General features: G+C 46.8%; 1 long non-coding RNA gene across 1 annotated transcript; it reads right to left on the reverse strand.

Moving 5' to 3' along the window:
- Positions 1-14,864: 14,864 nt before the first annotated feature.
- Positions 14,865-20,842, reverse strand: LOC134480106 (uncharacterized). Its single transcript, XR_015627427.1, has 3 exons — positions 20,628-20,842; positions 17,054-20,253; positions 14,865-16,936 (listed from the first exon to the last, which is right to left on the reverse strand). It is a non-coding gene; the product is annotated as an uncharacterized LOC134480106 (long non-coding RNA).
- Positions 20,843-23,740: the final 2,898 nt, after the last annotated feature.

Below are 23,740 nucleotides of genomic sequence, written 5' to 3' on the forward strand. Positions count from 1 at the left end.
GCCTTGTGTCTAAAAGCAACTGCAAAGGATGCTGTGACTTAAGCATTTATCACAAAGCCTGTTTTTAATTCAGAGATAAACAACCAAGAGAAGCCGTGGGGGCACATCCTTGAATGAGTCAGCCCCTCAAGCCACGAGACCATGAGAACAATCACAGCTTCAGGATGGGCAATGAACAGAGGCAAGCATATTTAGAAAGAAAGAAAGAAAGAAAGAAAGAAAGAAAGAAAGAAAGAAAGAAAGAAAGAAAGGAAGGAAGGAAGGAAGGAGGAAAGAAAGAAAGAGATTCAAATTGATAAGAAAACAGGAGCTAAAGAAATCTCTTAGTCTGCAGAGCTGTGAAAAATGGGGGTCCTAGGCAGTCTTAGTGAAGAGAAAGCAATATAACACTATGTCCTGATAAAAATCACTGAACTTAAAGGGCGAAGAGAAAAATCCCATAAAGTTCAAGGTAGAAAAAAAAATTACCGATGCTAAAAAAATAAAAAAGAGTCCCATTGTTATTCGATCTTTATTCTGACAGCAGAATGAACCAGAAGATACCAGAATCGTGTCACTGTGAACCTCTAAGAGAAAGTACGTGCCTGGAATATTTTATGTGCAGCTAAGGTGGTATTCATATGCCAGGGTGAAAAAAAAAATGTCATTCACGGGCTTGTGATAAGTCAGAGCAAGCATGTGCCTGGCTCAATGTGTACTCTGTGAATCAAACACTTGAGGAGAGATTCTAAACAAACAGATATTGGAGTGGCAAACAGCAGCTAATATTGACATGAACAGCAGTGTGCAGCCTAGAGCTAGTGACGTCTGTGCTGTTCGGGGGGTTACTGGATATTGAATTGGGGAGCAGCGGCGCATCCTTGAGTGCCATGAACACTTTCCCATCTCAGGTGAGAGTAATTCAAGGTGTTAGGCACCCTTGTGCTAGTCAACAGCCACCAAGGCCATCCCGGCTGTGGCTTTGTTAGTCTCAGCTCCATAAACCTGATTTTATTTCAGACAGCAGAGGGTGAGTTTTAGGAAGGGATTTTATCACAGAGCTAAGGGAGGTTTTCATTGCAGGACACAGACAAGCAGAGCACCCACGAGAGGAGTTCTTAGGAGGATGTCACTGAGGAGCTTTGTCTAGGGGTTCACATTACGTTGAAAGAAGGGAGGTGGGCTGATCAGTCTAGCCGACCCCACCACCGGCCCTGATCACATGCCCATGCTCCAGTTTATTGTGTCGCTGGAGCCTGGAGTTTCAGTGAACGTCTTCAAGGGACAATGAAATTCCTCATCAGACAGAGCTTCCAGGCCGTGGCGCTCTTGAGGTGGCTGTGTCCCCAACCTGTGTGTGTACACGCACACACATATATGACGAAGTTACTCCAAACAACAATTCCAAATAGACTCTTTAAAAAAAGATTCATTTCCCTAACCGTGTGCTCGCGCGTGGGCATTTCTTTATGCGTGTGCTTGTGCATCTGAGTTTGGGAGCCCAAGGAATCCAGAAGAGGATGTCGTGTCCCCTGCATCTGGAGTTACAGGTGCCTGCCAGCTTCCAGACGTGAACCTTAGGGCTACACGACGAGGCCCTTCCTCAAAGTAAAAGTGAACTGTGCCATTAGAGATATGGCTCAGAGGTTAAGAGGACTGGCTGCTTTTCCAGAGGATCCAGGTTGGATTCCCAGCACTCACACGGTGGCTCATAACCTTGTATGCCTGGTACTGGCAGAGGCCAGGAGAGAGCATTGGATGCCCTAGGACCGGACTTAGTTATGCTCGTGAGACACTGTGAGAGTGCTGCAAATGGAGTCAGAGTTCCCCGGAAGAGAAGCCAGTGTTCCTAATAGCTGGACTATCTCTTCGGGCCTTGTTTGCCATAATCTTACATCTTATAATCTTTAATAGCACCAAACACGGATGGCAAGATCTTGTGGAGGGTTCTAGAACAGCTGTCATTTAAAAGCAAAGGAGTGACAACTGTATCTACAGCTGCATTGGGACATGCAGACCCCTCTGACGGATGTGCATGCACGACTGAGGGTCCTGCACACCACCACCTACGTTCAGAAGAGAAGGAAATGTCACCTCCTGATAGAAATTAGTACAAAGCACTGTTCTCCTACCAAAAGGCTCAGGCCCTATGAGAGCCCTGCCTCTATTAGTCCTGATGGAGCTGCCTAGACAGTTTCCTCCTCCAATATCCTCCATGACGTTACTTCTTTTCCAACCTTCTCTGGCTACTCACTGATGCTTAGAAAAGAAATCAAATCGCCGAGATTTTTCTTTCTACTGCCTTGGGACATTGAGGTGTGTCCTTGAGAACGCTGGAGCCCTTTTCAAGGGGGTAGAATCCTGGAAACTACAGCCACTAAGGCTGCCCCAAGTCAGTGGCTTTTGGATTCTTGTTTCCTGAATTTGAAGAATCAAATTTATAGACCACAGAGGGTGAGTTTTAGTGAGAAATCTATTATAGGTCCATTGGTCTGAACTGGGGGTGATGGGGAGGCTCCAGGACAGTGCAGGGACAGGAAATAGGGCACCAACGAGCTGATTGTCTTTTTAAAGAACCTGTGGTTGAAGGTGAGGTAAGGTATGAGGAAAGGGTGGCTACTCAGGCCAGTTCACACAGCAAGGCCTCCAGTTATTGAGGTGTCCAGGTACCCAGGAGTCCAGGTGTGGAGGTATGCAGGTACCCAGGTATTGATGTATCTGGTACCCAGGTGTCCAGGTTCTGAGGTGCTCAGGTGTCCAGGTTCTGAGGTGCTCAGGTCTCCACGTGCCTCCTCTTGGTCTCAGTCACGTGGTTATGCAGAGCTGGTCATTTTGGAGCTGACTAAGCAGAATTCTCCCCTGGCATCCAATCCTCCATCAAGGATGTTCTAGGAATCACTTGTTTGGATTCTCTGACCTATCTAAGAATCGTCTTTTTCTTGTTCTCATCTCTACCTCTCTAGACTTATAGGACCACCCTTCTCTCGGATTTGGCTCTGTCTGGGCTGAGTTCCTTGTCAGACCACAGCAAGTGCCGACCTGCAGGTTCTGTTTGAGGCACACACAGCAAATCTAGTGAAAGAAACTTGATTTGCTGAAGCAAACAGGGACTCAACATAAACAGATCCAGGACCACACAATGCTTCCCGGTGTCTTTCTGCACTGCTCAGCCCCTTTTCCTGTATCGCCACTGACCTCAGACACAGTCTTCTTCATTATAGAATTTCCAGAAAAATTTCTACTTGATCTCTCTTCCCTAGAGAAGGTTTTGCATGCTTCTGGATCTATAGGAGTGTAAAATAGGTACACGCCAAACATTTGCTAGCAGTAAATCACAGAGACTCATTTTAAAGTAGCTCTCAGTATACACATAATTTTACCATTTATTAAAATGAAAGTAAATTTGCATACTAATGAGATAGATGTGCCCATGTGTGCTTTACATAAAAAATTAAACCTCGGCTGAAGTTTGGTACTAGAGGACATAGATCATCCTCAATGTTTTTCAGAGTTGATCAATACTTTGATTTTCCAGTCCTTGATGCTGTTGAGAAGGCTACTTTGCATAAATACTTAGTACAAAACGGCTGAAGTGCGTCTGTGGCCATTTCAGAAATTACTGGAATTCTGTGCTAACCCCAAGTCAAAGTTCCTTGAATGATTTTTTTTTAAGTGAAAAGCAAGTAGCAGCTCAAATAGCAATCTTTTTTTTTTTTTTTCCGGAGCTGGGGACCGAACCCAGGGCCTTGCGCTTCCTAGGCAAGCGCTCTACCACTGAGCTAAATCCCCAACCCCTCAAATAGCAATCTTAAAAGGTTTGTTTATTTTCATTATTTTATGTGTATGTGTCATGTGTCTTTTGTCTGCATGTATGTCTGTGCAGCACATCCATGCCTGGTACCCAGGACAGTCGGAAGAGGGTATTGTGGGAGCTGGGATCTGAACCTGGGTCCTCCAACTGCTACGCCATCTTTCTAGCCCCAATGACCTTAAAATCCAAACATTCTAACGCAGTCTGATGCAAAAGCATACTAATCTGAGGCTTACACCCCGAGGAATACGAAAGTCTTTGTTTCCTGTAATTAAAGCAGTGTGTTGCATGAGAGCAGAAAACTTCTTGTATATAAAGCAAAAACACCAAGTTCACAGCACACGGCTATCCAAGGTGAGGTGGTCTGCGGTATTTGTTGGCCTTGCACCATGCAGTGTGTGCACAATGCAAAGTGTATGTGCAAGTGCTGTGCGTTCAGAGGCAAGGCTGTGGTGAAGACACAGAGCTGCCTAGGTGAGCTCTGTCAGAAACGCGGTGGATCCGACCCGGGTTTAATTTTGAATTAACCTTTGAACATTCAGAAGCCTTTTACTATTGTTGGATCTGTTGGGCCTCCCCCACAGTGAGTTACAGGACTCCATATGGAGTTGTGACCCACAGTTTAAGAAATAGAGATCGTCTTGTCAGGGCAGCACTAAAAATCCATGCTTTGTGGCTTGTTTTCAGCTTACTGAATCCAAGAGAAAGGCAAACTCATCCTAAATGGTGCCAGTCATAACCCTTAGAGTTCTTTGTCATGGTAAAATGTAGCTCCTGTTTCTTTCCTTGTCATGACGCCAGCAAACACAGAAGCAAATGTTGGGACTGACAGGACGCAGGCAGTGTACCTGAGCTAGGAGGTGGGGTTGGGTCAGCTTACTTAAAACGCACAGGCAGAGCGCAGCACATAAGGGCCAGGGAGCAAAGAAAAACCTGGTATCTCTCCCAGTGAGGGCAGGCAATGCCACACCCCTCTTCCCTTGATAACTGGTTCTCATTCCTTTCAGAAAGTGTGTTCTTCCCCTCATTGCTTTCTGTCATCCACAGTAGGTCATACAGAGCACCTACTGTGTGCCACACAGTTTAAGATCCAGAGTAAAACTCAAGAGTTACAGCCTGCAAACACAGCAGTGCAATTCAATTCATCTCTCTGTAATCAAATTACATTTGCTTTTTGTTGGTAAGTTATTGATCAAGATAATCTAGAATCTTCTGCTTAAAACTTCATTTCTTTTTGAATCAATAATCAATTCAGGTTTTAAGCCGAATTAATTCACAGCCACAACTCTCTGTCAAGGCTGACCTCTCTTCCTTGAGCTCTCCTGACTTCTTTCTTCTCTGCTCTAGGAAAAGGCCCGGATGCAAAGAGAAGCACACATGGTTTCACCGATGAGCTGACAGGGTGGGGTCCGCGTGCGTAGCCATGCTCACTCCAGTGTGCTCACGCAGTGTGCCCTAAGGACCAGGCTGCTGACTGCAATCTGTGTTCTTGAAACCTAGACCCCCTCCTACTGCTGCCTTCCCTCTTATTTCAGTACTGGGATGTGAAAAGCTGTGAGTGTCCGAGGGAAACACCAATGCTGTCTCAGATTCTCTCACTGTTGATACGCCACTAGCCTCCATTTTTGTTATCTTCCTGCCTCTCTGTGACAGCTGTGCTCTGAGAGGTTGTCTTTCACCTCTATTGGAGTAAGTTGGCATGGTGGTCAATACTGCCAACCTGGCAGGCTCTGGGATTACCTGGTTTATTTGAGTTTATTGGAGACAGGAATCTTCGGTGCCCCAGTTGTGGATTGCAGCACAGTGGGCTAAATAACAAAGAAAAAGTCAGCTGAGCATCACCAGATACTGTTTCTCTTTGCTTCCTGACTGTGGATAAAATGTAACCAGCTGTGCAGGAAATGTGACCAGCCACCTCATGCTCCCGCCACCTTCCCTTCCATGGTAGACTTGATCTTTAAACTGTTAGCCGAAATATACCCTACTTTCTAAAGTTTCTCTCCTGGGGTATCCCCCCAACCTCCCACCCAGGGAGGAAATAAAGTAGCCAACGCCTTTGGCAAGTCTCCTGGCCCTCTGCATGTCCTCAATTCAACTGATCTGATTTTTCTCGACAGCCTACATACCTCTTTCTGTCTGTGTTTTCTGGGGTTTGGGAGGATCACATCTACTCTTTAATCTTCTCAGTCCATTCCTCTGGGCCATCCCCCAGGACTTTACCCTCTCCCCATGTGGTGCCTGAACTCTCGGGATGCAATTTCATTCTCTTCCCTCTGATCTTTGGACATTACAAGCTTTTAGATCTTTGGAACCAGCAAGCCCCCTACCTCTCTCTCAAAATATCCCTGCTCTTGCAAAATAAAAGTTAAAGTCTTTGCAGCCACTGCCCCCAAATGAGCCCATTTTGAATGCAAAGTAGCACGACCCATTGCTTGGCTCTTCTCAGAGCTTTGCTTTTCCCAGATGCTTCTGGGGTTGCTCAGCAGTGGTCAGCAAAGCAGCTGGCTTCCTGTCTCTTGCTCCTGTGGTGATGTCTTGATACACAGTGATGTCTTGGGTTTATTCTGTGTTAAAACATCCAAATGACTTTCACCAGGCAACATCAAGGTGTTGGGAAGGCTTCACACCTCCCGGAGACTCGAGGTGAATCTGTCTTTCGCCTGTGTCTGCTTCTGGAAGCGGTCAGCATTCCCTTGGCTCTTGGATTTACACCATTCCTACTCTGTCCCTGAGAGCAGGCAAACAGGATAGGGGTAGAAAAGGAGAAGCCAATGGAGGGAAAGCTCAGCTAGGAGACTGGTTCGGAGTCCCTGCGAAGGAGGAAGTGTTTCGTTTAGTGTGTGCCTGGCTGCCCTGGACAGAGATGAACTCAGGCCGTGAGCAGCACAGATGACAGGCTGATGTCTGGAGGGGATGCTCATCTCCTCAAGTATGTGGCCTTGAGAGAGCTCAGTACCAGCCCGAGCCTTCTTGCCCTCATCTTCAGCTCATCGTGTTTCCTCAATCTGAAGGCAGGAGGTTTTCATGAACTGGCACACGCCGGTGTAGTCCTAGGGTATGGCACCCTGTGTGCTTTGGAAGAGATGTCATTTGTTACTAACAAGGGACAGTGAACTGACTCGCTACTTCTGGGAGGAGGGTTGGGAGAAGAGGATTATCAAAGTGAAAAACTAAATACTAGCTGTGTGTATAGAAAGATGCATCTTGCTAAGCATCCTTCTATCTCCGTCTTTATTTACAGTCTTATCCCATCCCCCATCCCACATCCACCCCATTCCCCACCCCACATCCACCCCATCCCCCACCCCACATCCACCCCATCCCACCCCCACATCCACCCCATCCTGTCTCCATTCCTGCCCACTTCTCCATTCCATCTCCATCTTCCTCTTCAGTCTTCAAGTTTTTCTGAGACCCTGAAACACATTTGCTTCAGATTCCGTTGAAAGCAAGGCTCAGGATTAAGCAGGGTAAGTAAGTCTTCGGTTTCAAACGTTTATTTTTACGTCACCAGTATTGCTCAAGTTTCCATTTTATTCCAGGCTGGAGGTATCCTTATTTCATGATGGCTTCAGGTCAACACATAGGTCTATTTTCTGCTCTCCACATGACTCCCACGGACAATGCTTTTCTTACACAAGTCACCTACCTACCCGACCTCTCTTTCATGCTCCTTATCACGGATAACAGTCCTGGGGACACAGAGCTCTGTGTCCCAGCCCAGAGGGTGGGGAAGGTGATGAGGTGGAGCCCGCAGACGGACCTGGGCTCCACAGGCATCTGAGCAGTGGGGATGAAAGGGAGACACACCCACAGCACTTTGCTTTCTTTTCTGAAGTCAGCGCTGGTTCTGACCTTATAAAGACCTCAGCATTTCACAGTACTGGCACTTGATTGGCTGTGCTTTCTCTGGGGACCATTCTTGAACTGCTTGAGTGTATTTGTGAAGGATTCTAGTGCCGTACTAGCCTGCCCAACCCTCCCAGGCTTCCAACAGACTGAATTAGGCAGGACCCTGGGTTCTTCAGGGTCAGCCCAGACACTACTGGGGCCAAGATGCATTTGATCTCCCAGGACTAAGCCTGAGATGTCTGATGCTTAAACGAAATCTGCACGTGCTGTTGTTACCAGGGAATCTGGGGTTCCCTATTGGGTCCTCAGTCTCATTAATAAAGGAATCTAAAACAGACTCAGAAAGACGCTCCAGGACAGTTGTATTAACAGTTGAGAGAAAAGTGGGGCAGGCAAATTGTTCTATCTCAGCTGCTGACAGGAGAGAGGAGGAAGAAGAGGAGGAGAAGGAGGAAGAAGAGGAGGAGGGAGAGGAGGAGAAGATAAAGCTGTGTCTTTTAAGCTGACATGGCTCAGCAGGAGGTTATAAAAACAAGGAGTTTCATGGAGAGAAGGGGAGTACAGAGGACCATCCCACCACAGGGCCTCGTTTGCCAGGACAAAGGTCTGCCTGAAACATGTGGTTAGAAACAGACATAGAGACTATTTATTGAGAAAGTTAAAATACTACCCAGAGTGGGAGTGGGCTACTGAGCTGAGAGAGAAGACCCCTAAAGCATTGGACCATGAGCTACATGGACACTTATTAGACATTTATCCAGTTCTCACTACTCTCAAGCTTTGAAAGCTGGAGCTTTTCTTGAACGTGCCCTGAGCCTTTCAAGAAGCCCATGTGAAGAATATCTTCCAGTCTGCCTCTGCAAGCTGGCTTCTTCACAGATTTACCTTGATGCTTTAGTCTCTAATGTTCTGGAACCAGAATTGCCTTGCCTAATCTCTTCTGCATTAGAATGGGATCACCAAGGGGAGCCTGGTTGGTCTATTCAAGGCTTAGACCCCACCCTGCAGAGCTGGGCTTGGAGATGTTCATGTGTGGTATTCTACAACAGGATCCTGTGTGCAGAAAAGGGAGCCTCTTCAGGGGACGGGTGAGGTGGAAGGTTGAGGCACACCTCTTTTTATTTCTTCATTAAACCTAGGCAAGTGGCACCTACTACCAGGCTACATCTCCACAGCCAGAGATTACCTTAAGATCAGAGGCCAGAGCTTCCTGCTGGAATGCTGATTGATCTGTTGACTTAGTCTTGTGCAGGTAACACAGCTGCCCTGAGGCCATGGGTGTCATGTTCAGGTCACGCCCAGGAGACAGCCTTTCATAGTGCTCCTCCCCATGTTCAGGTCTTACATTCTTTCTGCCCCCCTCCTCCATGATGGTGAGGGGGATGGATGGTTAACACAGATGTCTCAGTTAGAGTGAGTACCCTTGGTCTCTTATCCTCAGCCCTGACTGGTTGTGTCTCTGCAGAAAGAGGCTTCTCTGGCCAAGGTTGAAAGCACCACTTGTAGTTTGACAGCATGTGTGTAGGTTCCCCCATACAGTCTGTGGTCTCCCATGGGATGACCTTTCCTGCCTACAGTACAAGGCATGAGCTCCTGAAAGAGCAGGGTAGGGGTCAATCTAAGGCCAGTGGGAAAATTTCATCACAAACCTCCAAGCACAAAGACCCCTCCCTTCCAGGAGAAGCAGAGCCAGCTTAGTTCCTGGAACAACTGCAAGCCAACTCTCAGACAAAGCCACCTGTGACTCCCCAACCAATCCCCTTGAAAAGTTTTGAATGGTCCACTGACCATGAGTCAGTTTGTAGGTCACTTCAGCCCACCAATAATACCTTGCCTAGTTACTGAAAATCTGCCCTTATTGTTTGAAATCTGTTTCTATCAAAGGTATATAACTCCCAGTTAGGTTATATTAAAGGTATATAGAATCTACTCAGGTCACCCCCAACACGCTGGAACAATAAAACCTCCTCTTGCTTTTGCATCAATAACCTCCTCAGTGAGTCTCATTCAAGGGGTCCCGGTAGAGATTCGACTTAAACCCCACATTCCCTCCTATGAAGAGGATCTCAGATCCAACAAGAAAGCAATTGGTTGTCCCCATGGTCTTCGTCATTCTTGCACTGTAGGCAGGCTTTGCCTGAGGCTTGGGTTTAGATAGAAAGTAAGAGATGCGTGTAACTCAGCAGTACTGGTCAAGATGTGGTCCCATCCATCCCTGAACTATCACTGTCTCAGCTCCAGTCTCTTTGCAAGATGGTTGGACAACCCAACAGAACTGTGTGAAATCTTATCTCCTGGTAGACCAGATCCTTCTATGGCTGGTGCCAGGGCTCTGTCTCTTTCCTTCTCCCAGCAGGAAATTCCTGGGGGGAATTCTAATTCCTTGGGAATTGTCTTCTCAAGAGTCTGATCATTAAGTGGAAGGGAACAATGTATCTTGAGGATGTCTCCACACCATCCAGGATGCCTACAGGCAGAACTGACTCTGAAGGACACTATGGGATAGAAATGAGGCTATGCATCACCAAAAGCCTCATCCTATTGCTGCCACACCTGTCTGTCTCCTGCTTTTTTTTTTATTCATTCTCCTACAGATGTCATCTGGTGGCCTAACTGTCCTGTCCCTTCTAGCTTTAAATATTATTTTCCTTTCAATTAACCCTTTTCTTAGGTCTCTCCTTCAGTCACTTTGCCTTCCAGTAATGAAAGGATGGGTCAGTAAATATCTTTCTCATGAGAAACTGAAATAGTCCCAAGCAACGGTGAGGGTCCAGGGTAGGCAATACCCTACATAATAGCAATTATCATTAAGGTGACACCATCAAGTTAAGGCTGTCCCCCAGAGCAGAAATGATCACTGATGGGGAGCAGAATGTTCCCCTCAAGGGATGAAGCACTCATCATGCCTTGTTATACCACACTGCAAAGCCAGAACCGAGACCAGATTCTTGCCCCCTGCCCTAATTCTCCTTCTACTTAACTATGATTGTGTTGGTATAGGGAAAGTGGACTGAGTCACTAGACCTCTTTACCTGATCGTCCCAAAGTGACCCCATAGATACAATCTCCTCTCCCTTTGTTTTATAGACACTACACTTTTTGATTAGTGTATCATATTGGGATGAATGACCATGCCTAATCAGCTGGGGCTCCAGGAACTGGAATTTTTATCATAAAGTGATAATATCAGGCCTCAGTTGCTACCAGATTTAGGGGTCACAGCCTATGCCCCAATAGCCAGGTGGCTACCTTTTCTATACAAGCCAATTAAAACAACCCAATTCATAGTGAAAGACAGCACGTTCAATGTGGCCATGTTGGAAAGAGGACAAAGAGATCTATCTAGTGACACAGCTGACCCACATCCATATTAGAATGAGGTCGATATCTAAGTAGACTCCAGAGTTATGCACATCTAAGCAGTCTTGGTCAGACATCCTTATGAATTCTTCATTGTATCTGCTTGCAAGGTGGTCTGATAAGTTTCATGTCTCCTTTTGGGGTGAAAAATGTCCCCTCTGGATTACCCAGACTTTAGGTTTTCCTTGTCCCAGCACAAGAGTCCAAGGAGATATTCCAATTTCTTGGGGCCTGTTATTACATTAATCTGATAGCCAAAGTGAGGGATGTACATGTCTCTTTAGAATATTTCCAGTCTGCCAGATGGGTTACACCTTTGCTAACATGTTAAGAATCCCTGCTTAAGGCTGTCACAGATATGGCTCATATAAGTAATGGGAGAGCAGGCTGGCTTCGCTAAGAGGCAATACCAGGATCTGCCTGCCTTTTGGCTGCCCATTATACCCTTCAGGTAAGTTTAGGCTTACCTATAGGCTTGGCAAATCTTACAGGATGTGACAATTTAGTTGTCTATGAATAAACCACTTAAGTTAAAGAAACCAAACAAAACGTCTTGCAGCTTGAGAGATGTCTTAGCTGTTAAGAGTGCAAACTTCTCTGGCAGAGGGCCAGAATTTGGTCCTACCTCACACTAAATACCTGTAAGTCCAGCAGATGGCCTCTTCTGGCTTCTGAAGGCACTGTACTCATACATACATGCATGCATACATACATACATACATACATACAGACAGACAGACAGACAGATATAATACACACACACATGCACATACATACACAAATCTCTCTAGAGTTTTTTTTTTAATGAAGATCTTCAGTGTGACCTGGGTTTCTCAGACATTTTATACTAATTGGAAAGTGAATTTTTTCTAGAAAACACTTTTATAGTCATCTGACTACTGAAGAAAATTAGAATTTGGGTTTTCACTCTATGTGTTTCAATTCCTTTTGCCAAAGTTATGACTTTGAGCTCGGTTTTCCTTTTAGAACTAATTAGCCATAAGTATATTAAAATACCCTTTGCTCTTAAAAAATTCAAACAAATGTTCAAAAAAAAAAAGAAAAGAAAAGAAAGGAAAAGGAAAGAAAAGAAAAAAAGAAGAAGAGGGGAAGAGAAAGATTGACTTTTGTTTTGTGGCTTTCATTTTGAGTGGATTAACTGAACCCCAGTGGCAGGGAGAGAGAATGAATGGATGGATGGTTGTGTGAGACATGAGTAGGAACCCAGGGGAGCCTGGCTTTCTCCTCTTTCTTTGCCTTCGTATTTATTCTCTTTCCTACTGAAAAGGGAGGGTCTCCATTGTAACTGTTCTGGCAGCAGTGAAGATATTCTAAAGAGGCCTTGTATCCTTCCCCTTGGCTATTAGACTATTAAAACAATGGACCCCAGGAAACTGGAATGGACCCTGGAGAAGGTACATCTGTGGGAAGGAGAAGGCCAAAGTCTGGTGTTTCCAGGAAGAGATTTCACACAGTTCTCACAACACCTCAGACCACCTTGGAGGACAGTCTGGAGCCCTAACAATGACAGGACAGTGACAAGTGGGACCATACCCTGAACAAACAGGACTGCTTAGCTCTGCACACCTCTTGCCTTCCACTTAAGCCCTAGTCCCCCTTCAGGACCATGAAGATGGTGGCTACTATGAAAACCTCTGCTTCTCCTCAGTTTACTAGTAGTTCTTTAATTGGCCTGTTGAGGATGAATGGCAGAACTTTGCTAGCTTGAGCTACCTGGAGGGGCGGGGCTGAGCCTAATGACTCATGTAACCCCTCTGGGTTCTCGGAAGTACCCCTTGATGAGATCTCCTGTGCAGAGGCTTCATGGAGGAGCCTGGGAAGCAAGTGAGGGACTGCGACAGAGAGAAGAAGTGAAATAAAGTAGCAGCCACAGAGAGGCTGGCTTTGGTCTAACATGAAGGAGGGTTGCTAAGAGACTAGTCACCACAGACTGACAGACAGACAAGCAGCTTCATGCTCCCACTGCCCCAGCCAGGAGATGACCCCACTCCCATGCATCCTCCAATGACGTCTACCAGTCACGGGTGCATGGTCTCACACAGAGGAAGGAGGAGCTGGCTTGTCTTGTCTGCTCTTTTCTGAGTGGGCGAGGCAACTCCAGTGGTCCAAAGGCAGTCATTTGCCGGCGGTCCCAGGCGAGTATGTTCAAAGTCCAACCCAGCAGATGCTGGGAGATGGATACACAAGAACATGAAAAGGACACACGGGATCTGGCTGGAACTCTCCCAGTCCTCTGTAAGAGATATCGGGAGAAGAATCTGTAGAAGACAGGGTGTTTGCTCCAGACTCATCTGAACATGAGGCCGTCAGATCAAAGACGGTGACTCAGGCTGCTCGGCAGTGTGTTGCCTCGTGGGTCCCCCAGCAACCCCCCTAATTCCGTGGAGGTGGTGCGGAGCCCTGCTTAGGGCTTCCATTGGCATCTATTGCCTGGCAGCTCCCTGGAGAATCCAGCCTCGGTGTTGTCAGTTAGAGCTGAACAAATTAAGTTTATCATAGGGACAGATGCTCATTGTCGAGGATGTGGGTTCTGAGATGCTGGGGAGCCTGAGGCTGTGGGTACAGGCAGAAAAGTCTGCAGATCAGCATCTGCAAGGGCTTGGGGCTTAATAGTGAAGCTGTAATCAGCAGGCGGCGTGGAGATTATAATGAGCCAGGGCTTGAGCTGCCACAGAAAAGGTACCCGGGGAATCGGACTAGGTCACCAGGCAGGCGGGCACAGTGAGTAGCCCTGACAGCAAAAGGGCATAAATCAGAAACAAACCCTATGTAGGGGCTGGGAGGCTGCTTGGTGATTAAGAGTGCACACTGCTCTTGCAGAAGACCTGAATTCAGTTCCCAGCACCCTCTGGATGGGGTCACGGCTGCTCCCTGGAGCACCTGCTCAGGGACTACAACGTCCTCTTCTGCCACCGAGGCCACTGTACAAGGCCGCACACAGAAACACACATCTGCATGAAATGGTCAGAGATTACTGGTAGGCATTTTTCCTCTGGCCCAGAATTTGCCTTACAGCAAACTGCAAGCAGGGCATCTCTGAGGATATCATGATCTCCTGGTTCTGTCCACCCTGGCTCCCAGAGTGGTACCATAGACTGCAGAATCAATAAGGAAAGAAAGCAGCCATCTCCCCGCCACCTATGAGTGCATGGTTTCAGCACCGGATCTAGCAGGTAGGGGTAAGGAAAGTTCTAGAGTGGACACAAGATTGGAACTGAAAACCCACGTGGACCGATTTTAATAAGGAAATAGTCTGAAGTTCTCCCAAGAAGTTGCTAAGAGACAGAAGACGTGGGTTTGACAAAGTAGGGATAGAAATTGAGAGGGGGAGAATAGACTTTTTATGTCTAGTCTCTCATGAGGAGCAGTGCCCAAGAAAGCAGGGAGCAGAGTCTAAGAAAGCATGTGCTGACCTGGGCGCCTGGATGTCGGTTCAGGAAAAGCATGCATCTGAACATCCTGGTCAACAAGGGTGGCTTCAGTAGTGTGAAACCATACAGCTGAGCCTGAGGCCAAACTCCCAGAGGACACAACCAAGGGAGAAGTGTGTATTCACAGGTTCAAGAGGCTACAGTAAGAGGAACATTGGGAGTTCAAGGCCATTTCAAGGTACAAAATGAGTGACACCAGGAGAAGTACTTGCGAGACCCTGTCTTAGGGTCGGCGTGGGAAATAGCTCAATCTATAAAGCGCATGTCTTGCAAGCATGGGGACCTGAGTCTAGTCCCCCAGAGTCAGTGTAAAAATAAGCCCTGTGTGCTGGTGAAAGACCCCCAGACTTGGGGAGACTCTCGCTCCAGTCACGGGTTGAGGTACCCCCAGGAAACACGAGAAGCCGGTCTTGATGTAATCAACAAGAGGCAGTTTTATTTACGAGATCTCGGGCTGACACGTATCTCACACAGGAGATTGAGTCCAGCCCCGAGCCTCTCTAGGCAGGAGCTTATATAGGGAAAACCAGGGGTTTCGTGTGAATACACATAATTGGCTAATACAGAGGGTGCACAGTTACTTTTGGCATGGAGTTCTTTCTGTCTCATTTTTTTTGGGGGGGGGTTGGGGATTTAGCTCAGTGGTAGAGCGCTTGTCTAGCGAGCGCAAGGCCCTGGGTTCGGTCCCCAGCCCCGGAAAAAAAGAAAAAAAAAATGAGGCACGGAGTTACATCAACAAAGCATACGTGTAATCTAGCATCTCAGCAATGTGGGCAGGGCAACTCATCTCACTGCAGCAGGGGGATGACCCATCCTCAGGGAGTGAAGGAAGGGGGGGGGGTGGCTCCAGATGGCCAGTGTCCTTGGGAGCTGATAGTCGGGCCAGTGAGCCCTATCTCAAATTCTCTCAGGCATGTCTGGACTTTGTTCATGACTAACTTTTAGAAATTTTAACCCTTCATTCCCCTCTACTCCTTGTGAATGGTCCTAATCTTAGGACTACGAGTCTAACGTCTAGAGGCTCTTCACCCCGTATAGCCCGATACAGCCCGATACTGTTGTCTCAACATAAGGACATGTATAGCACTAATCCGCTCCCTGACAAAAGCTAAAAGGCGATTAATGATGTAGGGCCCAAAAGTGAGCAAAAGGAGGAGGATAATCAAGGGACCAGCTAAGGCTGACAGCAGGGTGGTAAGCTATGGGGACCTATTGAACCAGCTTTGAAACCAGTTATTAGAGGTTTCTCGTTCTCGTCGTCTCTTGTCCAACCTCTCCCTAAGTTTAGCCATAGAATCTTTAATGGTCCCGGAGTGATCGAGGTAAAAACAACATTCTTCTCTCAAAGCAGCACATAGCCCTCTTTCTTTAAGGAATATCAGGTCTAATCTTCTCCTATTTTGAAGGACTACCTCTGAGAGGGAGGTTAGGTATTCTTGGAGGTCAGCTAAAAAGTCTTTAGGATTCCAATCTGAACACTATCTAAACCTATACACCAAGGTCATGACTATCTTAGAACTTTTAAACTTATGGTCCCTGAGGCACAGTCCCAAGAAGTGTTAGGAGTATTAACATATGTAATGTTACATCATTTGTAATAGAAATCAAGCCTATCTCTATATTTTTCTCGATGGAACCCAGGGCAAACATGAAATTCTTGTTTCTAAAGCACACTCCTCAAGTGAGCATTATAGCAACATCCCAGTCACGTCTCTGATGTATCCACTTATCTGATGTGCAAGTCTAGGGAGCTTTTTGAAGATCTGAGTGTCCCTCTAGGTCCCAGCTCTCAGCCCCAACGGCTAGCATGCGGCTGGTGAGGGCTGAGAATTGACGGCTGTCAGGGTGGTCAGCAGCATCAGGTACGGTCCTTTCCAACGAGGCTCGAGTGTCTGGGCTCCGTGTCATTGTATGTACCTACAGTCTCCGACCTGGAACGGATGAGATGTCTCGGAGGTCCCTGGGGCATAGGCTGCTGCCAGCTGTGAGCAGATTTCTTTCTGTATCACCTGTAGGTCTTTTAGACTGACACATAAATCATTATTACTATGACATGTTGGTTCAGTAACATCATCTAATACAGTCAGAGGATCTGAGGCCCCATATAAGATCTCAAAGGGGGTAAAGCTGAATCTGGAAGGGATATTTCTTGCTCTGAAGAGAGCGAGAGGGAAGGAGTGTCACCCAGTCTGCGCCAGTCTCCATGGTCAATTTAATTTGGTCAGGGTCTCTTTTAGAGTTTTATTTATTTACTCTACCTGTCCTGAACTTTGAGGTCTGTAAATATAATGTAATTTTCAATCAACCTCTAAATACTTGGCCACACCCTGGCTTACCTTGGCAACGAAAGTAGGGCCATTGTCTGACCAGATTACCTTGGGCATTCCAAATCGGGGGAAAGATTTCTTCCAGTATCTTCTTGATGATTGTAGAGGCCGTCTCTTAGTCCAATCCCAGTTCCCAGTGGCTGTCTCTTGTAGGCCTGTAACCAGGATAGGCTCCTGCATAGCCATTTTCTGAGCCACTTTATCTGCTTTGTTACTGTCCTATGCCACTGAATCTCTTCCTTCTGATATCCTGAGCAATGAATAGTACTCACAGTTGTTGGCTTCACCAGGGCATCCAAGAGATGGTAAAGGCATCTGCAGTGCTGATGTGCTGGGGGGTAGAAGTTCAGCCATCCCAGATGACATTGTGTTGTCCACCACGGCAGCACCCACTTATCTCTGACCTTCATGAAGAGAACTGTTCCCGTCTGTGGACAAGGTCTTCGGCTTTCAGCAGGGTTCAATCAGCCAGTCGCAGAGGTCTTTCCTCCACCCATGGGCTTCTGCCAGTGCTTGACACTTGTGCTGTGGTGGCTCCAGGTCAGGATTGGGCAGCAAGGTGACCAGATTGCCCCCAACAGGTGGAGAATCTAGTCCATGTCAGCTGATCAGTGATCCCATCCTCTGGGACATTTCATTTAAAGGCAAAACATCAGCCACTCTACCGCAGTTTAAGTCCTGGATTGGGTGATAATTGTCAGAGCCCGGCTAGCAGGAATGATGTGTTCCAGGCAGAACGGCACTAAGCCACACACACACATCTCCCAGCATCAGGTACTGGTGCACTGAGACAGGTCTTAAGCTCCACATACACAGTCTGTAGATATGCATACACATGGCCTCACCCAGCCATTTTAGCCCACACAAGCCATTTTGGAGAGCAATTTTCTCATGAGCAAGGGATAGGGGCAGTCAGGGATGACCATGAACTAGTGGGTGGGTTACCCGGCCCACACCAAGGTCCACTGTTCTTCGGGCAGTCCATAAGTATTGTTCGTTGCCAGTAGCCCCTTGCACTCAAGGTCTTTGGATATTGACCCACTGTGGGGGGGGGCACAGGAGCACAGAGCATTGGGTCCCTGTATCCACACTTCCCTTCTATCTCTGTACATAGCCAGCACTCTAGGACCAAGAAGCTCTCCAGTGGCCCCTCTTGTTCTTTCTTGGGCAGTCCCTGACCCAGTGTCCTTTTTCTTCGTATTAGGCACACCGATCTTTAGCCAGGAATTCTCTTCTGTTGCCAGGTACTATCTTCCTAGGTTCCCTAACTACTGTGGCCAGTATGTTCCTCTCTTGTCTCTTTCTCTTCCTCAGTCTCTCTGTCTGTATCTTCTTCTACAGCTATTAGTTGCTGTCTACTTTTGTGCACCGACCCTGAACCATATATCAACCTTATTTTCTCTGCAACTTACAACAACTCTCTCAGTGACTTAGCTTAACCCTTCAAGTTTCTGTAACTTTTTCTTTATATTTTTTTCTTACTTTAGCCAAATTGGTGGGGCATTTTCTAGCCCCTCTGAGACCCACCCTTGGAGCCTGGCGGCAGACCTGGCACTCCCTACCTTTAGGCATTTTGAAGTCAACAGGCAGAAGTGAGGGCCTTCTATCCGTGTCTGGAACATTTTTTTTCTGGCCTCTAGTAGGATTCCGTCTTTCCTCGGTGGTAAAGAAGACCTGTAACAGTTACTAACAAGCATCTCAAATGGGATGGTGAGAAAACAAGGGAATCTTGAGAATAGAGGTCCACTGAAGAGGACAAATAGCATTTAGTCACACAGCTAAACCAGGAGGCCTTCTTGGGACAAAAAGGCCGTTGTAGAAATAAGCACAAGCTTTGTTCCTGTGAAACAGAAAGGCAAGCAGAGAGGCAGCTGATCTGTTATCGACTATCTCTCTGGACTTAGATTTTACTTAAGAAGTACCTCCCTTCAGTGTCAGCTCAGTGGCTCTGTCTCTCAATAAACCCAGCCTCTGAAGGACACTAGGCTTCTAGTAAGAACTAATAACAAAAGGATGGAGAGAGGGTTAGAACCTGGGTGTTAGATACTAAGTGGCTGACAAAAGAATTGTAACCAGTTCACCTGGGGCTATCAGGACTGTAGTAGTAGTCCTTTACCAAGCTGTCTCACTGGGTTAAAGGCCCATGGAAAAGAAAACATTAATCCTGACCTTGGCCACAGCCAAAGACTGAATTCTAAATTTTGACTGGCAAAACAAAGTTCTTCACAGTTTGTTGCAGATTCTTTGAAACTATTTTAGGGGCTTCTCTGCCCCCCAACCTGGGGCATTTTGACCACAGGGGCAGGAACTGGCTGCTGTGGGGATAGGATCAAAGGCACTCTCCATGTCAATGATGACTAACAGGGAAGGTTACTTAATGTTGGAGATCAACTCCTCTCTTGGAATAGGGCCAGCAGATAAGGCAGGCTCCCTTAAAGAACTTCTCTTAATGAACACTCTCCTTTTGTGAGCAAGTGTTGAAGGTCTGGCCACTGAAGGCAGCAACTGGAATTTTTTTTTTTCAGGGCCAAAAGTCTCATAATACAACCACTAACTCTACGCTATCTTTGTTGTCAAAGCGCCAACCCCAGCCAGCCTCCTTACCTTGAAACTCCTCTTACACTGGCTTGGCCAGAGCTGCGCTGCTGCCCACTCGCAGCCTGTAGCTTGCTAGCAGGCCTGTATGCTCACCACCCTCAGCCCCTACATTTTCCTACTCTGTGTTGTCCCTTCCTTAGAAGCTGTGAATGTTTAAGCAACAGGGAGAATTTTTCTTCAGGATCTAAGGTAAAGCTTTCAGGTTCTTGTTAATGCCTGCTTCAGATGGATCACTCGCTAACCTGGAGTCCTTCATACACAACGGTTAACAGCAGCTGGGCTGGACCATGGGAGTAAAGAGAGGGGCAGCTCTCCTTAGGGAGGAGGCTCAAGAGAGAAAGATAAAACTCCCCGGCAGAAAACAATTTCTCTCAAGCAAATTATTTTTAACTTTTAAGTTAAGCACCAAGAGGACCAAGTAAAACTCCTTGACAAACAAAGCAAACAGTTTCATGATTTCAAACACAGTCGTCAGTCCAAGATTTCAAACACAGTTGTCAGTCCAAGTCCAAAAACGAAACAAAAGCCAAAAAGACACTGGACAATACCACAGAAAACAAACCAGACAAACAAGACCCAAGACAAAGCATCCTATAACCAATTTCCACAGATGCCTGGTACCTTCAGTACCTGGCCCAAACTGCAGCTTAACCTTAGCTGCTTCTGGGATACCAAACACAGAAACAGAATACAGACAACAGACACTAACACATCTAAGCACACTTGTCCATGCCTATACTTAAATAGGCAGCCGAACACGACCTCCGAAGTCAAGTCACAGTCAGATCTCTTTGACTGTCACCTGCCGGGTCCTCCCGACAAAAGTCGGCTCGCGGGACGTCTCCCAGAGCTGGGGCGTCCTCACTTCCGCTATCTAAAAAAAGAACAAAAAGAAAACAGCTATTCGAAGTAGAAACCCAGTACCTACTCACAGGCGTCTGTCCGGGGTGGGAACCCCTTCCACCCAAGCACACTTAAATACGGGGTAGGAAGCCCATCTACCCAAGTGTACTCAAAAACAACGGGGTGGGAAGCCCATCCACCCGAATGCACTCAAAAACAACGGGGTGGGAAGCCCATCCACCCGAGTGCACTCAAAAACAGCAGAGTGGGAAGTCTTCTTCTGCCCAGACAGTGCACCAAGACCTTAAACCGGTACTGAAAAACACAGACTACAGGACTTAATTCACACACACACTACTCTCACACTCACACAGCGGCCGCTTTCCAGCACTCACACTAACGTACCTCCAAGAGGCATTCGGATCTCCGGGGGTTACGCTCCTATCCCGGACGAGCCCCCAATGAAAGACCCCCAGACTTGGGGAGACTCTCGCTCCAGTCACGGGTTGAGGTACCCCCAGGAAACACAAGAAGCCGGTCTTGATGTAATCAACAAGAGGCAGTTTTATTTACGAGATCTCGGGCTGACACATATCTCACACAGGAGATTGAGTCCAGCCCCGAGCCTCTCTAGGCAGGAGCTTATATAGGGAAAACCAGGGGTTTCGTGTGAATACACATAATTGGCTAATACAAAGGGTGCACAGTTACTTTTGGCATGGAGTTACATCAACAAAGCATACGTGTAATCTAGCATCTCAGCAATGTGGGCAGGGCAACTCATCTCACTGCAGCAGGGGGATGACCCATCCTCAGGGAGTGAAGGAAGGGGGGGGTGGCTCCAGATGGCCAGTGTCCTTGGGAGTTGATAGTCGGGCCAGTGAGCCCTATCTCAAATTCTCTCAGGCATGTCTGGACTTTGTTCATGACTAACTTTTAGAAATTTTAACCCTTCACTGGCATGTGCTTGCAATCATGCGAGGGCTGGGGAGGCAGAGACTGGTAGACAATTCAGCTGGTCAAGCCAAAAAGCTCTTAGATCCAGGTCAATAAATAAGTGATTGTCTCAGAAAACAAGGCAGATAGTACAGGAGGTAGGGCACCTGAGGTTGACCTCCACATGCTAGCATTGGTACACACACACACACGCACACACACACACACAAAACACAGACACCAACATGCACACAAATACACACACATGCACACCAATACACACACATGCACACCAATATACACACACACCAATATACATATACACACCAACACACACATACATATATCAATACACACACATACAAACACACACCAATACACACACACATACCAATACATACACACACCAATACATACACATACAAACACACACCAATACACACACACACACACACACACACACACACACACACACACACACCAATGAAGGTTTAAGTCATTATTAATTAAATCATGTTTGATACCGGAGCGATTCTTGCTTATCTCTTACCCAGATGTGGGCAGACCTATACACAGATTCTTTCCAGTAGGAGAGCCGTGAGTGAGACAAGAGTCCATGACCCTTTTCCAGTTCATACTGCACTGTCCTCGGTAAAGGTCCTCTGAGGGACCTCAGCTGACTGTTGCACTGAGGACGTACCAGGCAAGGTTGGACCAGGTTCACAGTCCATGCTCACATTCACTCTGTGGGTCTCAGTGTGGAGAGCCCTTGCCGATGTCAGCAGAACATGGAGACCTGGTGCACAGGTGGCTGCTGGGAAGAGGAAGTGAGCAGACTCCAACTTCCCATCCTGAATGCCAACTAACACTCGTTGCTCTGAGTCTTTCTGTCTGCACCCCGCCCCGCTCAGCCTTCTCAGACACAGCGTGTTGCTTCCCTTCCCACAGACACCCATCAGAAGCATGTTTCCGGCTCTCTAACCCATGATGTTTCTAAAGTGATGGAAGATAATATTCACGTGAATCCCACAAGTTGCACTTTGCCATAGACAGCCCTTTCCCATCTGCCGGGGGGGTGGGAGGCTGTGATTAAAACGGACAATTGCAAGTTTGCAGGGAGCGACGGCAAGAAGCAGGGTTTTAATAATCATAATTGCCTTGGGTCTGAGGTTGAAAGCAAGACTCGTTCTTGGCTTATTCTCTCTCTCTTGGCTGACATCGTTAGGTTGGCAATCTTAAGAGAGGATTATAGTTAAATGGCCTTTATCTTCAGTAGCTCTGTGACCTTAAGAAAATTCTCTAACCTTTACCTCATCGATGTCATAGTGAGGATAAGAGTAGCATCTACCAGGGGTTGGGGATTTAGCTCAGTGGTAGAGCGCTTGCCTAGGAAGTGCAAGGCCCTGGGTTCGGTCCCCAGCTCCGAAAAAAAAGAACCAAAAAAAAAAAAAAAAAGAGTAGCATCTACCTTACAGTCATCGCGAAGCCCAGGACTTCTTTGTGCCTCTCTATCTAGCCCTGGGCCTATTTACAGGCATGGATATACATTAGGTCTCCTTTCTTTCATTTTTAAAAATTAGTGTGGTGTGGTGTGGTGTGTGTGTGTGTGTGTGTGTGTGTGTGAGTGCAGTTGCCTATGGAGGTTAGGAGATGCTGTCAGAGCTCCTGGTGCGGGAGTTACCGGTGTTTCTAAGCGAACCACATATGCTGGGAACTGAACTCGTCCTTTGTGAGAACTGCACATGCTCTTAACCACTGAGCCACCTCTCCAGCCCCTAGAAAAGTCTGAACAGATGCTGCCTTTACTGCTATTGTGATCAGTGTTTCTGAGGTTACATGCGACTATACAGTGTAGGAGGAGTACGCATAAGTTTTAGAATGAGCTAATTATCCTATCGTTGTTTGTCACTCACTATGTGGCCTTGGGTAAGAGAAATTACTTCTCTCAGTCTGAGTGACCATAGGTATAAGGGGCCAGTTATGGTATATAATATTCCACAGAAATGGGGTCAGGACAATATGAATGTGATGTTGTTATAAAGTACCTGACACCTGTATGCTATCTTCCTCTTCTATTTTAGAAGGCCAGTGTGGTGAAAACCATTGTCAGCTTTGTTGTAAAATTATGAAAAAAGAACACACAACACAATAACCTCTGATCCAATTGATAAGATATAGTTGCTCACCTAGACATACAAAGTCCTGTACACATCCATCCCTTAAGAACATTCATAACAACCTGTAAATACACAGAGTGGAATCTTAACATCAGCCTCCATGTTCTCTCTAAGGCTTCTCTTCCTTCTCCTCCAATGACAGGCCTTTTTGTATCTCGTACCTGCCTTCAGCTCTATGACATCATCCTACACAGCTTGACAGAATCTAGAATCACCCAGGAGTCAAAACTCTGAGCTTAATGTGGAGGTTTGAATCATAATGGCTCTCATGGGCTCCTATGTTTGAGTACTTGATCCCCAGTTAGTGGAACTGTCTGGGAAGGATTAGGCTAGAGGAAGTGTGTCACTGGGAGCAGGCTTTGAACTTTCAAAAGACTCTTCTGATCCCCCCACCCCACCCCCTGT

This window comes from Rattus norvegicus, chromosome 8 (genome assembly GCF_021556685.1).
Source record: "Rattus norvegicus strain SHRSP/BbbUtx chromosome 8, alternate assembly SHRSP_T2T, whole genome shotgun sequence".
Taxonomy (NCBI): domain Eukaryota; kingdom Metazoa; phylum Chordata; class Mammalia; order Rodentia; family Muridae; genus Rattus; species Rattus norvegicus.